Below are 15,357 nucleotides of genomic sequence, written 5' to 3'. Positions count from 1 at the left end.
GCTTCTCATAGTAGAACATAGCCAACATTTGGTGCCGTTCATTTATTTAAACTTTTAAAAACTTCTTTTCCTGTCGTCCTTTTGAACCCAGAGTCCTTAAAATCCTTGCTTTTTATGTCTATATTTGACACTAGCAGAGAATGAAACATAGTTGGTTTCTTTCCCAGAGTATGCTAATTAGCTGGGAAAATAACACTTTCTTTTCTGCTATTGGAGGAGAATTTAACCAATAGAAACACAGTTAAACACCTACACCCACTCTATGTACAAAATAAGAGTACATGCCAGTAACTTCTGCCTTTGGTTGCTTGACAACCAGCCACAAACATGCCTTTCATCATCTCTTACACTGTTACCTTCAGATTCCAAAGAGTGATTTGCATGAGACCCAGAATAGAGACCCAAAATAGAATAGTGAGTTGAAAAAACTAGATCTCATTTCCAATAAGTTATAAACCCATAGACTTCTAGCACTCCAGATTTCAAAACAGCAGCAGTTTTTCTTAACATTATTTGTACTCTTCTATTGTTATGTGTTTACATAGAAATGATTGTTCATTCCATTACTTTATTGCCCTGACAAAAAAAGCATTTTTAAATACTGTTTATAAGGATTACACAGAAGGAAACTTGGTTCTATTTTAATTACATCCTAACAGCACTGCTTTGTCATGTATCACTTGGTAACAGACACTGTGATCCCCCTTGATCATCAGTGCTCACTGCTGCTCACCCATGAATTTATAAAGTTTAGAGTCTAAAGGCAAGTTTATCACGTCTTGTTTCCAATGCATGGAGCAATAGTAAGATTCATCTGGTCAACTAGATATGTTTATAAGGAGGACAGATGCTTTGGGGTCGGCCAGTTGTAGACTCAATGGTGAGTCTGCTATTCAGTGCACATCACTAGATTGAGTTTCACAGAGTTACAGTTTAACAGTGTGTACACAGATATTAATTTATATGTATGCAGTTGGATTCAGCTTTCTTTTATTATGATGGCATTAATGTTATTATGTTTCATAAGATTGCCAGATATTTTTCCAAGATGAACAAGAAAGCTATAAAGTTTAAGCAAGTACTAAGGGTCTAAGAACGTTATATAAGGTATGCTAAAGGTAAAAGTTCAGTACACTGATGTGAAGCCACTTCATGAGTCAATAGAGTTCTTGGTCTATTCTCCATAATAACTATAAAGCTGGCTATAAGGCCTGGATTAAAGAACAAAAATGTTTGTCTGAGCAAAACTTAAATGTTTTGTTTTTGCCTAAGTTTTATGTAAATATTACACAGTAATTAAAAGTAAAAGAACCAGACTGGTCTAACTGACCTTACTTACATGTGCTTGACATTCATACCTGCTATATAAATACTCAGATGGATTACAAAAGAAAATATTTTCTTCCCTCACTGTCCAAGGTCAAGTAGGTCCCAGGGGCCTGTGAGGCATCTCTAAAAACATGGTTACTGTGGGGACTCATCTTTTCTCTTGTTCAGGGAATCCATGAAGATACCACCTGGTGAGCCCTGACCAGCATCCAGTCTACAAAGAGGAGGGTCAACACAAAGTACAACTTCCATGACTTCAAGTGAAACCACTTTGATTTAAGGTCTTTGAATTACTCACACAGATGAAACTGGTAAAGAGAAGGTGAGAAGAGCCAGAAGTTCCTTTCAATGACCCAGAGAACAAGATCTTCTAATGACTGTGAGAGCAAAAAAAGAAAAAAGAAAAAAGTTACATTTAAAAAAGTGATTAATTTCAGCTACCACCATGGCCTTAAACACCTCAGAGGAAAGTATAACTAAAGAATAAAGTGACTGCTGTTTTTCTTTAATGGTTCACACTCTCTGGACATTAGGCTTAAAATCATAGGATATCTTACTTAGCCATCTCTCATTAATGATTTTCTTCTTGGTAAGAAAAGTACTGACTGTGTGGTATGATAAGGCATCATGACCTTAGATCAACTGAACATTGCAGAGGTTAGCTGCCACCAAGATCAATAGAACCACTATTGTTTCTATCTAAAACTCAAATGATGGTTAAATTTCTTCTTCTTCTTCTCCATCTAGAAAGGATCTGGAAGTTCCTCACACTGAGTCTATCCACTTCAACAGCTATCAAGGTTCCTGAAAGTGGACCCTGGTGCTGAATTTTTTTAAATAAATAAAATCTCAATTGTTTTATTTTATCCATGAAGATTTAGTAACCAGATGCCTGCTGGCTCAGAGAGGCAGACAAAACACCTAGATGACCTTCCTCCATGCCAACATCCCAGAAGGAAGCTCTCCTTCCCCTCTGTGTGAAAACCAAAACCAAAACCAAAAAAAAAAAAAAAACCAAAAATCTTCAAACTGAACGTTCCTCCCTTCGACTTCCCATGCATCTCTCTATCTGTCCATCCTCCTGACTTTCTCTTACTCTCTCTGGTTTTTCCCCTTTGTTCACTCCCTGTCAACTGGTTGGTAGCTCCAACTCTTGATCTATGGTTGACTTTATTTAATCCTATTTACAATAAACAGAAAGCTCTTGGATGTGTGTTGTCGCTGAGCTACAGCACAATTAGAAACAGGTTTTTCCAGTAAACAACACAATCTCAGGGTTCACAGTGTGATCAAATATCCTGCAAAACCCTGGGCCCATTGCTATCCAGGCCAACCTCAAACTGACTGCTCCTATATTCGACTTTTCTGGCCCCAGGATCCTGCCTTAAAAGGATCTTCTCTCTCATGGATCAACTTCCCCCAGACTACCCTCTGTGATCAAATGAAGCAGCTAAAGTGTTTGTTCCCCTTCTGGCAGAAGCTGGACAATCTCTGAGAGGCAGGCATGAAGCAGTTAGAAGGATATAAGTTAATAAGGAAAATGAAAGTAGGCTTTATGAGATGGCTGTTTCTTATTCCCAGAAAACATTACAAGGAGAAGTGATAGAAAGTTATGGTGGTGGTGGTGGTGGTGGTGGTGGTGGTGGTGGTGGTGGTGGTGGTGGTAGTGGTGGTATGTCAGGTTGAGAGACCACACCAACTCCATCTTGGGTTCAGGCTGCATCTTAGAGAACCTGACCTAAGGTTGAACTCAAGTTAACCACCAGGCCTGCACCTAACACTGATCTCCAGATCACTCCCTAACAACCACGAACCAGGAGGAAAGCAAAAATTAAAGTTGTACCTAAAGATATTTACTTATGAAAGTTTATGGTTTGGCTTCCAGCACCAGCCAATCATTTTTAAAGGTAAGAAATATCTCCCCCCCCCAATCAGAGGTGTGTCAAGCTATATACCCCCTTGCTTGTTTGCTTGTGTCTATAAATGCTTGCTTGAAACTGGGCTCAGGGCTTCTCCCTCCTGTCCTGCTGTGTCAGAATCGGCTCCTTGGAGGTCTTTGGGGCTCAAGAAATGAGCACAAGGTGTCTATCTAAACAGAACCAATAGAGGAAAGAGGAGGATCCAGGATCCATATAAAATCTGTAACATACCAACCCAGCAGCAGTTTATTGCACTTCCAGCATTCCCCTTCTCACATCCTGCATATTTGAAGTCTTTCCTTTCCTCTGAGGCTTGGTCTTATGTTATGTCTTTCACAGTTGCCTGAGTCTTTGTGCCCAGGGAATTGCACTGCTGATTTCCTAGACAACTGCCATCACTCCTGTGACAACTGAGTTTTAGATCCATAATGGTATCATTTAAATGTTAATGCAATCTTAGTCAAACAGCTAGACGCAAGTGTGCTTGCTTGTTCTTTAATACTTACATTGTCTTGGCTATTCTGGAATGGGGAAATACTTTATTACATAAAATAAGTTAACCGATCTCTAGACAATATTTTACAAACTATTTGGGCACTCCATCCTGGCAAAATTGACATAAAATAACCATGATGTTAACTGTCGCAAGCACTTTCTCTCAGTGTGCAGTGAGCAAAGGTTCTCACTTATTTGATACTTATCTTACAGGCCTATGAGGGAGTCTCATTCCTGTCAACCACATTTTAATAGACAAGGCACAGAAAGGTTAAGCAACTTGCCTGAGATCATACTGCTCATAGATAGTACTGTAACTTTCAGATCAACTTTTGAATATTGTTCTATTCCCTTTTCAAACAGATGAAAACTGAAGTCATCAGCGCTTTATGTGTTCTAGCTCTTCTTGCAAGCATCCTTGCCCCAATAGCAATGCATGTATCAGGTGTCAACCTTTACATTTCACACACAAGCTCTTGGTACAGTCAGAGTTATCCTGATTTTCCAGATGAGGAGATTTTTGACATAGTAAGAAGTAAACGGTGATTTGTTGTAAGCCTTATTGTGAAACAGAGGATTTGAATCATGGCCCAGTCTCCAAAGCTCATTTCTTTTGCCTTTCTGTACATGGTTATTGATGTTGAATACTGTAACGATGTTTCTACTAATATTTTGTCTCATCGATCTTGAATTAGTTTAGCCAAAGTTGGTTTTCTGTTATGTGTCCTTCACATAAAATACATCATATAACCATAAGTTTCTGGCCATTTTATGCCTCTGGAAAAAATGTAGAATGCAAAGAATGGAGGAGAATGCTAAAGAACAGCCTCGGCTTGGAGAGGACTTCTGAGAGAAGGGGTGTCTGAGAGGGGCAAAAACAAGTGACTAGAAGTCAGAGCAGGGGTCCAAGCTGATTGATTGCTTTCTCTGGAGATCTCCAGACAGTTCTTTCTTTGTCTGTCTCTCTGTGTCTCTGTGTCTCTGTCTCTCTGTGTCTCTGTGTCTCTGTCTCTGTCTCTCTCTCTGTCTCTCTCTCTTTCTCTCTCTCTCTCCCCTCTCTCTTCTCCAAGAAGTTTTCTTTTGCTATTCTAAAACATTCTCTGAATAGCTCATCTTGCAGATCATAAGCCCAGTCTTTTATCTTACACATCAATCCAGTCATTTACACCATGTTCCCCTTTGATTATCCTATAAATCAGTATTCCGAGACAGTAAGCACATTTTTTTTAAAACACTGCAAATAAATTTAAAGATCTGTCTCTTCTGTTAAGTACAGATGATAAGCTATCTGGTGGATCCCCACCCTGAATTTACCATTTCTACTACTCCTGGGCCTGGATCTGAACTTCCTCTGTCCCAGGCTAATCTTGAACTCAGGAATCTGTCTGACTTTGCAAACAAATCTTAGCTGGGCAGGATCTCCTGCGATCACTGTTCCTTAAATCTCTGTATCTCCTTCCTCAGAATCTTTCTGATAAGTTAGCTTACAGAGCAATGGCTTTTATTTCTTTAGCTTCGTGAAGCCCTTCGTATAATTCATATTGTATCCTTATATTTTCGAGAAATTATTATTTTCAAATCCACATTTTTAAAGCTTTTTTCCACAGCCTTAAGGGCTGTTCTGAAGGTCCCAGAGTTTACCATTTTGCTGAGTTATCAGCCACTCCTTCTCTTCCTGAACTGGTGCTGTCTCTGATTATCATGGAGTCATTAACGTTAACAAGGAGGACATTCCTTGAAGGAGGAATGTAAAGTATGTACATTATCATATAGACACAGCAGCTATAGACACTCTGGAGACCCAAGCCCAGTTGGCCCTGTCCCAGGAGCCAAGCCATTATACCCCAACCAAAGCCAGGATCGGCTCAGCAGGAGAAGAGGAGGAAGACAAGGAGGGAGAGAGGTGAGGGTGAAACTACATATTGCAGCAGTTCTTAACTTTTGGGTTGTGACCCCTTTGGGAGTCCAACAACCCTTTCACAGGGGTCACCTAAGATCATCATAAAACACAGATTTTTATATCTTGATTCATAACAGTAGCACAAGTAGAGTTATAAAGTAGCAACAAAAATAATTTTACTGCTGGGGGTCACCACAACACGAAGAACTGTATTAAAGGGTCACAGTATTTGGAAGGTTGAGAATCACTGGCGTATTTGTCTCTGCTGTATTTAGTGAAAGCCAGGAGATAGAGCCCTACTCTTCCTGGAGCTCTGTAATGGGGAAAATAAGTAAAATGGGGAAATTACAGTTAGAGTAGAATATAACCATGCCTGTGAGATGAGTTTGACCAGATTTGCCTTCTGGTAAACACTTTCCTTAGAAAAGGAGCTACAAACCAGAAACGGATGGCTTTGCAATTCTGTTTGTAACATGGAATTAGGTAAAGTTACCTTTGGCCTGTTTGAAGTGACTGATGCAGAAAGCCTTTTGCGAGAAGGCTGTTTCCCAATGGAGCCCAGGAGCAGGCAGAGTATACTGCAAGGTTACTGTAGATAAGGGTCACAGTGACCTAGTGTTTACTTCCTCCTCCTACATTCTCTGATAAGATTTGTATGTTAGAAGAGTAAAGTCTCTGTCTAGAAGTTACTATGACTGAAGAATCAGAGCCTGAGTATGTGTTTGTCCACAGAAACTCCCTCTCCTTTTCTTGTTGAAAAATACCAAAGCCATCTGCAAGGGAGAAAGAGATCTGTTGAGATCACAGGCTGACAAAGGCCACGTTTATACCTCTTCGCATAGCACACAATCATGAGTCCTAAAAATAGAACAGGCCACAAGTCTCACCAGAAAATTTATAAAAAGAAACCCATGATTGTGTAAATGCTTCAGAATTAGATGGTGCTGATTCTGCAGTGTGTGTAGGAAAGACATCAAAGATGCTCTAGAGAGAAAGGCACTGGGTAGCACTGCACAGTGAGTATGAGTTAAGTGTCTTCACACTTCTCATGGGAAAGAAGCTGCGAGCCTGGCTATGGAGACAGACATAGCTTGCTTACATCCCAGTCCAACAACTTGCAAACTGAGATTCTCAGCTCACTTTCTCAGCCTCTTCATCCAGTGTCCTTGTTACAACTACAAATGATAGTAATTACTTTTCTTTCTGTCTTTTTAAAGAATTATTATTTTTAATTATGTCTATGGGTGTAGTCTGTGTGTAGGTATGTGCACACGAGGGCTGGTGTCCTTGGAACCCAGAGGCATTGAACCCCTCGAGCTATAGGTTATAAGCTGTCTTCCATGAGTACTGGGAATCAGAAGACAGTATTCTGGAAGAGCAGGACGTGCTCTTCAGTGCTGAGCCACCTCCAGCCCTCACTCTGGTTTTGGTCCTAGGGTAGAACTCAAGGCTCTGGGCATGCTAGTCACCAACTATAATAGCTTCAAACTCGAAACGACTTCAGCGTCTATCATAAAAATAAATGCATAAGTTAGCATGTAACTGCAAAATGGAAAAGTATTAAGACCCAAAACTGTATAGCAACATGGGAAAAAAAACCTTACAAATACACTGTCGAACAAGGAAAGCCAAATAAACAAAAAAAAGAATGCATAGGTTATGGTTCAATACATATCAAGAGTAAAGACGACATTAATCTACTGTGTTAAAAGTCAGCATGGAGGCTGCCCCTGGGACGAAGCAGGATTGGGACAGCAGGATGGAGGGCTCCTGGTGACTAAGAACAATGTTTCTTGATGGGGTGCTGGATACAAAAGCAGGCTGCATGTTGTGAAGATTTCTTGAGCTACATCCAATATGCACAATTTTCTGTCTGTATGCTAGATCCAATAGCAATTTTAAGAGCTGTATGGAAATTGGCTCTGTCCAACATAAGTCATTAGAGTCAGTGAGTCATCAACACAACTATCACTGTCTAAACATTATTATTATATGCGCTGAATCTCGAGATGCTCTTGGACCGGGAGGTGCAACTAGGCAACACAACTTATCAATTTAAAAACTTATCCCATACATACATTTTGAGCATATTCTTTCCCTTACCACAAGTCCTTTCAGATCCTCCCCACTTCCTTACTCAACTTTGTGTGTTCTCTCTCTCTCCCTCTCTTTGTCTCAAACAAAAATCCAAAATCAAAACAAAAACCCAATTAAGACTAAAAAGTATCAAAACAAAAACAAAATACCACACACAAAAAAACCATGGAGTCAGTTTTGTGTTGGTCAATACTTCTGTGGGTGAAACCTGCCCGGGAGTATGCTGAGATAGCCTGAAAGGTATCTGCTGGTGCTTTCTTGCTTAGATCCATCTTTCCTTGACTAGTTCTGGTGGGACTCAGCGCCTGATGTAAAATCTGCTGTCCAGTGTTCTCCGTCCACACCCCAGCCATTCCCTCTTTTGATGTGATTTATCTTTTACTGTTTATGTGTTGGCTTGCTTCCTCTTCTTCCTTATTAGACTAAAGGTTCTAAAGACGGTTATCTGATTATTTGAATCAGTTTGGACCTCCAGATCCTAGTCAATACTTCCTTCAAAAGATGGAAGTCTTTATGGCATGCAGGATCGTTGAGAGCCATCCCAAGAAGCCTGCTAGTGCAGTCCAAAGAACACTGCTTTTGTGATTTGTCAAAGAACGAGCAAGAACACTGGATGACGTACAAGCGCTGTACATAAGCAAAGCGTGACTGTCCTGTTCTCGATTTCTTGAGTCACAGCCAAGATTACTCTTGCAGAAGCGAAACTCCCTCCTCCTGTGCCTGGCAAAAAGCAAGGTCCATTGGTGCCTGATTCAAGGCCGCCAGACACATCGGGAGGGCGGGGCGCCACGTCGAACAGCTACTGGCCCAATTTGACGTCGCTCTACAGCGCTAAATTGGCAATCTGAGAGGTCAAATTGCCCGTGCAGGAGGCTCGTTCCTATCTAGATCTGTAATTGGCTCAGATTGAGGGCGGGCAAGGAGCCCTGCAGAGCACCAACTGGCTAGTGTTGCTGTCAATCATCAGAAACAGACTCCTCCGGGTCTCCATTTGGCTGGCTGCGGTTGAATTTCCAGGAGTGGAGGAGACTGTGGGTTTCCTAATTGCTTGCTCTGGAGATCAGAATCAACAGAGAACTCAGTCTTACTTACCATCCAAGAAAGTGCTCCCTTCCTTCCATTAGACAATTAAGAAATTTACAGACACACAACCATCACGAGGTAAGAGCTTGAAGAGTTCAATTCGCTTATTCTTTTAGGTTGTTGACAAGATATTGGAGGTTCTCGGAAGTCTCTGGGAAGGCGAAAGAGAAACACGAAATGAGTTCCTGCAGCTTACTCTGTCTGAGGTCGAGCCCCACGCGCATCTCTCAGGGCTCGAAGGTTTTCTCGAGGTGGAGAGCAACTGCCTAGGCCCGCGGTGGCTGCGCCGGAGCATCCGGCTCCCCCGACGCAGCCCCTGTCGGCCTTGAACTTGACCTCGGGCTAGAAGTGAGCGCTGGGGAAGCGGGGATAGTAAGATGGGCGGGGTCCCAGGGAGAGATTGAGAAAGCGAGCGAAGGTAACCGAAGCCGCTCGGATACCCTACAGCGAGACCCCTGATGCGCTCCAGAAGGCAAGAGCAGGCGTGGCCTCCTCAGGACCTGTTTCTCAGTCTGAGGACTCAGGATGCCAGATCTCCTGTGCTGCCCTGCAGGAGAGTGTTGTCCTGCTGCGTCCAGCTTCAGTCAAGGCCAGCAAACCAGCCCAGGATCCTATTCAGCCGTGACTTGTAAAGAGACTGGTGTAGAGGATTGCTGAGTGGTTTGGATCTGAGAGCTTGTGTTTTGCTTTGCTAGAAGAACACTGAATCTTTAAGGGCATATTGGCTCCTGGTGAAGGTTTTCGCAGCGGTTTTCGGTAGATGAGGAGAGTTTACCCGGAGGAGAAAAAGACTGAGGCTCTGGGTAGAAATAGCTAGGAAATTTTGAGTCTCAAAAGCTCCACTGGTGTTTTCGTTGTAGGAGCTGCGGGAATACAAACTGCGAAGCTCCCAACTCCCATGTGCGTGCCATCCCGGTAGAGCAGTTGTGGCCTCTGCTGGACCTGTACCCCAGTGAGAAAACCTGGGGGCGGCCTGAGATCGAGATTTGTAGGGCTTCGCGGAAGGGAGGGTATTTCCCTGCTAGTGTGTGTTAGAGCTTGTGGAAATTGGAAACCAGCTCACCACTGTATGACAAATGTCATTAAATAGGAAGCTTTGGATAATAGATTCTTGTTTCTGTTTTTCTTGCAATCCAAGTCTTTTTTTCCTTGACTACCCCCCCACAGAGTTGAGTAATACTTACTTTTCAATACTGTATTCTCAGTTCGCCTATCAAAACAGACTCTCATGTACAACCGAAGGGAGTGGTTGACCATTTTTGTTTTCTTCTTTTCTCCAGTAAACTAATACATTTTCTTTCCTTCTAAAAGGAGGTAAAGACATTAAGAATATCAATTTCCTAAAATTCATTTATGAGGTTTTCAGAAGATTTTAGTTGTTTATTGTGGTGCACTGGGATTTTTGTTGGTGATGGTGGTAAAGAAATCTGGAATTTAAGAAAAGTCGGGCCGGTGATGTGGCTTGGCCAATAAAGGTCCCGTCTGCTGCCAAGCCTCCCGCTTGATTTCTAGCACCAAGACCTACTCGATGGCAAGAGAAGGTATACCTACAAGGTGTCCTCCGACCTCTGCCTGCTTGCACTGTCCTGCAACCCGCGCACATGCATACATACATACATACATACATACACACATACAGACATACATACATACATATCAAAAATTATCTTGTGTTTCCAAATACCAAAGTGCCACTTTATAGTTACCTCACCAGCTTCCTAGAGGGAGGAAAATCTAAGCCCTCTGTTGATTGCCGGAACCCCCAGTTAGTTAATCCTGCCAGGGGCTTGCATAAAGTGGTAAAAATAAACTTCCACTTGGAAGTTTTGACATTCAAAACCTCAGTGCCAAAACCTGCTATCGAGATAATGCCTCCTTTTTCCAAAAATGAAATTGAACAGCTCTGGAGTTAAACTACCGAGCAAGTATAAATATGAAATATGAAAAGTAAAGTTGACATAGTTGTCGTGCGCCTGTGTATGTGGGTCCTTGTCCTATGAAGTCAAATGGTGATTTGCAAACTTTGCAAGGCAGACACGGTTTTTCCTGATGATTTTTGTTGTTGAGACTGGATCTTAAGTAGTCCAGACTGGCCATTAACTCCTGATCCTCGGGTGAACCTCCCACTAACCTCTTTTTAGGATGTCTTTGGCCTGAGATTCCTGCTCTGGAAAAGTGGGTTTCAGGGTACTGTCATGAAGACAATCTGTGATTATGATCACAGCTTCTTTAACTTTTTGAGCTGAGATTCCTGCTGGACAGAATTACTTATATAGTATTAAAACTTATTGTTCTAATACTGAAGTTTTATTTATTTCTTCATCTCTTTTCTGTCTGTTTTAAAGTATCAGGTTGAGGAGGAAGATGGGGAGAAAGGCTTAGTCTTACAAATCATGTGACAATGGTGGGGAAGGCATATTTTCAGATATTTATAATAGAGAACATAAGCTAGAATGCACTTTTAAAGATTTATTTATTTTATGAATGTGAGTACAAGGTCGCTTTCTTCACACATACACTAGAAGAGAGAGTCGGATCCCATTACAGATGGTTGTGAGCCACCTTGTGGTTGCTGGGAATTGAACTCAGGACCTCTGGAAAAGCTGAGCCATCTCTCCAGCCCCTAGGATGCATTTTTAATTTTGGGCATGCGCGCACATAATTTTAAAGACTGTTGTGGTTAAGTTGTGATACATTTCTTGTTTTGGTTGAGAAATAAGAAAGAATTTGAAATACTTAGTTCTGGCAAGAGTACTTTTTTTTTCCTTTTATATACAATTACCAAAATATTTTAGACTTATGTTGCATATCTAGGATTCCAACAAAATTATTTGTCTTTATTTTTTTCCTTGGCAGAGTTTAAAGTTTATTTATTGTAAGTAGACTAAGTCCTATGTATTTGTGTATATGCTTTGTATTCCTTTAGGTTTTCTGAGATATTTTGTGTAGTAACGGGAAAAATGGATGCTTTCACTTTGAAAGCTTACATATAATTATTTAAATGGTTTACTGACATCAGTTAGCTTAGATTTCTAATCCACAGAGCAGCATTCTGATTATAAACACCTTGTTAAGTAGCTACTTCTTAGTGGAGAAGCTGCTTATCCTAGCTCAGGGTCACTGAGCTGACTAAGAGAATGCTTAGGCTCCCTCCTGTCAGGTTGTCCTCCCTTGTTTAAAGGCTCAAGTTCTGGAGCTCTGCTGTTGTTCTAAGTGTTGTCTTTCACACTTCTATTCCACCCGCCCCCCTCGTCTGCTGTTCAGTTCATGGTCATTTCTGCTAGCATTCCAAGACCTATCAGGCTGATGGTGGTTTTGTTTTTGTTTTTGTTTTCCAAACTTGAAGCAGGGGAAATCTTTCTCAGAGTACAGAGCTTTGTTTGGTTTGGGGTAAAGATGCTTTCTCTCTCTCTCTCTCTCTCTCTCTCTCTCTCTCTCTCTCTCTCCTTGTGCTGGTCTTTGTTTGGGGGTCTGGTCAGATTTTAAATTGAGGATTTATGCATGCTAAGCAGCACTCTACCACTAAGCTATACCCCGGGTTGTGAGCAGGGTTAATTGAAAGTCAGTTGTCACATAGCTTGGGAACACAAGTTGCCTTTGAATAGTTTTCCTGAGGCTCTGAAAGGGATCCGTGTGGTTTAGTTGTGGTGTGGCTGCAAAGGAGAGGGAAGCACTCAAATCTCCTGTGTAGGTGGGACTGACCTGGTTCTGTAACACTGAGGAGCCAGCTGTACAGCTGCCCACACGGTACCTCTGCCGTCCAAGTGCTTTCCAGCAGGGGTTTCTCTAGAACTGCCCTGCTGCTGACTTTCTGAGGTAACAGTGTGGATAATATAAAGCAAGATCAAGTTGATGATAAATGTTAGTTTATATAGGCTCAAAGACACTCTCCACTTTTACCTTATCTTACCATCCAATAATATGTCTTGTGGATATTTGTTCCTGAGACTGCAGTTGTGTTTATCCTTTGATTGTTAATTACTTTTGAGGATTAGAAAGAAACATAAAAGGAGGGCAAGAGTATCCTAGAAGACCTGTTGTAAAACTTGAATCATTTGCCTGCTGTCCTGTAACTCTGAAGTGGGTGCATGTCTGGTAAGTAACAGGGCATTTGGTACTCATGCTGTCAGACTGAAGCCGGAGAGGGCGCTTTGGTAATCTCTCTGTTTTCTTTCAACTTGCTATAACTACTGTTATCAGTTACCTCTGTTAGTAACTATTATGTGCTACCTTTATTAGTTTGAAATTTCTCATTGCTGTCACTTATATCTCACATTTTTATTAAAGGCTGTTCCTTGGGGTAATGTTATAAAAGAAAAGTTTGTTTAGGACCAGTGAGAGATGGCTCAGTGGGTTAAGACGGATGCTGCCAAGACTAGTGTTCTGTTCCTTGAGTTCTATCTCTGGAACCAACATGGTGGAAGGAGAGAGCCAGCTCCTTTAAGTAGTTTTCTGACTTCCACATGTACTGTACGCCAAGGCAGCCCCTCCCCACAATATAAATAGATAAATCGATAGGTGTGAAAAATTAATAAAAATAAGATGTTTAATTGACTTTCGTTCGTGTTTGTCTGGGTCTTCGGGGACAAGGTGCTGGCAGGTGTTCTGATGAGTACTTTATGGCAGATGGCACTGTGAAAACGGAACACACAAGAGGGGAACATCAACATCGCTAGACAGGGAGCCAGACAGCAAATTCTGGGCCTAAGTTTCCAAATGATTTGTTCTAGTGAGAACTTATGGGCCCCAGAAGTACTATTTGAATTTCTGATGAGCCCAGTGTGAAGCTGAAGTAAGTATCTTGGAGAATCACTGGTGTGAATCTTAATTTAAAGGCTTAAGAAGCTGCAATCTGGTGTTCATTGGATCAGCACCAAAAATAACCCCTCAAGGAGACGAGGGGGTTACCTTTCTGTTCACTATCCCATGATTTCACCTATATTTGTATGAGACTTTTACCCTCTGTTTGTTGACTACTAACTCATATCCCATGAACTCTAAAAACAGCCTCACACATACACCATCGTGTGTACTACACATTTTCTGTATCTCTCAAAATTTGGCCAAAAAATATTTTTATAGAATTTCATACAATATATTTTGATAACACTCCCCCCTCCAACTTTTTCTCATGCTTCTTTAAAATATACTCCCCAATCCCACCTCCACTCAATTTTGTATATATATTTTTTATTTCCCCCCTTGGCCACTCTTTTGAATTTGTACTGGCCATCTATTCATGGGTGTGAAACCATCCAGAGAGCATAGTCAACCTATCAGGGGTTACATCCACAAAGAAAAACTGACTCTGCCTCTCCATCAGCTGTACATAACATCTCATGGGTGAGCTGGGAGAGTGCCCATGAGTCTACCCCCTTTCATCTTTGAGTGTTGACTCATTTGGTCTTGTGCAGGCAAACATAGCTGCTCTGAGTTTCCTATTGCAGTAATGGTGTCAAGTTCAGAAGACACTGTTTTCCCACCAACCCTCCTCAGTTGATGGGTCTTGGCATCTTTGTGCTCCATTTTTTAGATCAATGATTCTCAACTTTCCTAATGCAGTGGCCCTTTAATACAGTTCCTCATGTTGTGCTGACCCCCAACCATAACATTATTTTTTGTTGCTTCTTGATAACTCTAATTTTGCTGTTATGAATCATAAATGCAAATACCTGTGTTTTCCAACAGTCTATGGCAACCCCCAATGAAAGGGTCACTGAACCCCCAAAGCCATTATGACCCACAGGTTGAGAACCACTACCTTAGCTGATTCCTGAACCTTGAGAGGAGAGGTGTAGTGTAATGTTCCTCTTTTGTCTTGAGTACCTTACAAATATCTATTCTTTTCTCTTGGACGGGTTGTGAATTTCTGCATGAGTGACAGTCCAAACACAAAGATGCACGCCTCCAGTGATCTCTGAGAGCTGCACTAAGCTGTGGTATAGAGATAGGAATTTATAAAGCGGTCTCTGTGGACAGGCTGCTCTCAGCATTGGGGCTTTTCCATGTAGTTCTGGTAGATAACTGAGAGTAAAGACGTTAGCCTGTATTGTTTAAGGAGTGTCTGGGACACCCCTGACCAATAACTAGCTGAAAGATATTCCAGCACTGGACTTTTTATTGGGCTACCTATGGCTCCCAGAGGGAGCATTATCTCCTGTGTAGGGTTTTCCTCCTTTTCTCCCTCCTCTCCCTCCTCTTCCTGAGCCACACAGAGGATATTATATGTGTATGTATATGCATAAGGAAGTTTATATGGCTTTTTCAAACATCCTTAGTGTTAGTTATCTTTCCCCCTAGCCACCCCCATTCTCATCACAATTTCTAAGGGAATTCTTTGGTATTGTATTCTTTGTTTCACTGCTTTACCTGCTAAATAGAACAATGGCCCTTCCTACCCTTAGTTAAGCTGAATTTCCAAAATTTCACCTAAAAGTTATTGTTTGAAATTTGTAATGTATTCCTGCATATATGGACTCCAATTGGCTCTCTCTCTCTCTCTCTCTCTCTCTCTCTCTCTCTCTCTCTCTCTCT

The 15,357-nt window shown here is 41.6% G+C and overlaps 1 protein-coding gene across 1 annotated transcript in view; it reads left to right on the top strand.

The window, feature by feature from the left end:
• The first annotated feature begins 8,706 nt into the window (after nucleotides 1–8,706).
• Ppm1k (protein phosphatase, Mg2+/Mn2+ dependent 1K) overlaps nucleotides 8,707–15,357 on the top strand; it is a 33,010-nt gene continuing 26,359 nt past the window's right edge. The window contains exon 1 of the mRNA XM_028789402.1: nucleotides 8,707–8,901. The gene's annotated coding sequence lies outside the window, so the exon portion shown is untranslated. The remainder of the gene's footprint in view (nucleotides 8,902–15,357) is intronic.

Source organism: Grammomys surdaster, unplaced genomic scaffold (genome assembly GCF_004785775.1).
Source record: "Grammomys surdaster isolate TR1022 unplaced genomic scaffold, NIH_TR_1.0 125832, whole genome shotgun sequence".
NCBI classification, from domain to species: Eukaryota; Metazoa; Chordata; class Mammalia; order Rodentia; family Muridae; genus Grammomys; species Grammomys surdaster.
This window is presented reverse-complemented; position numbering and strand designations above follow the sequence as displayed.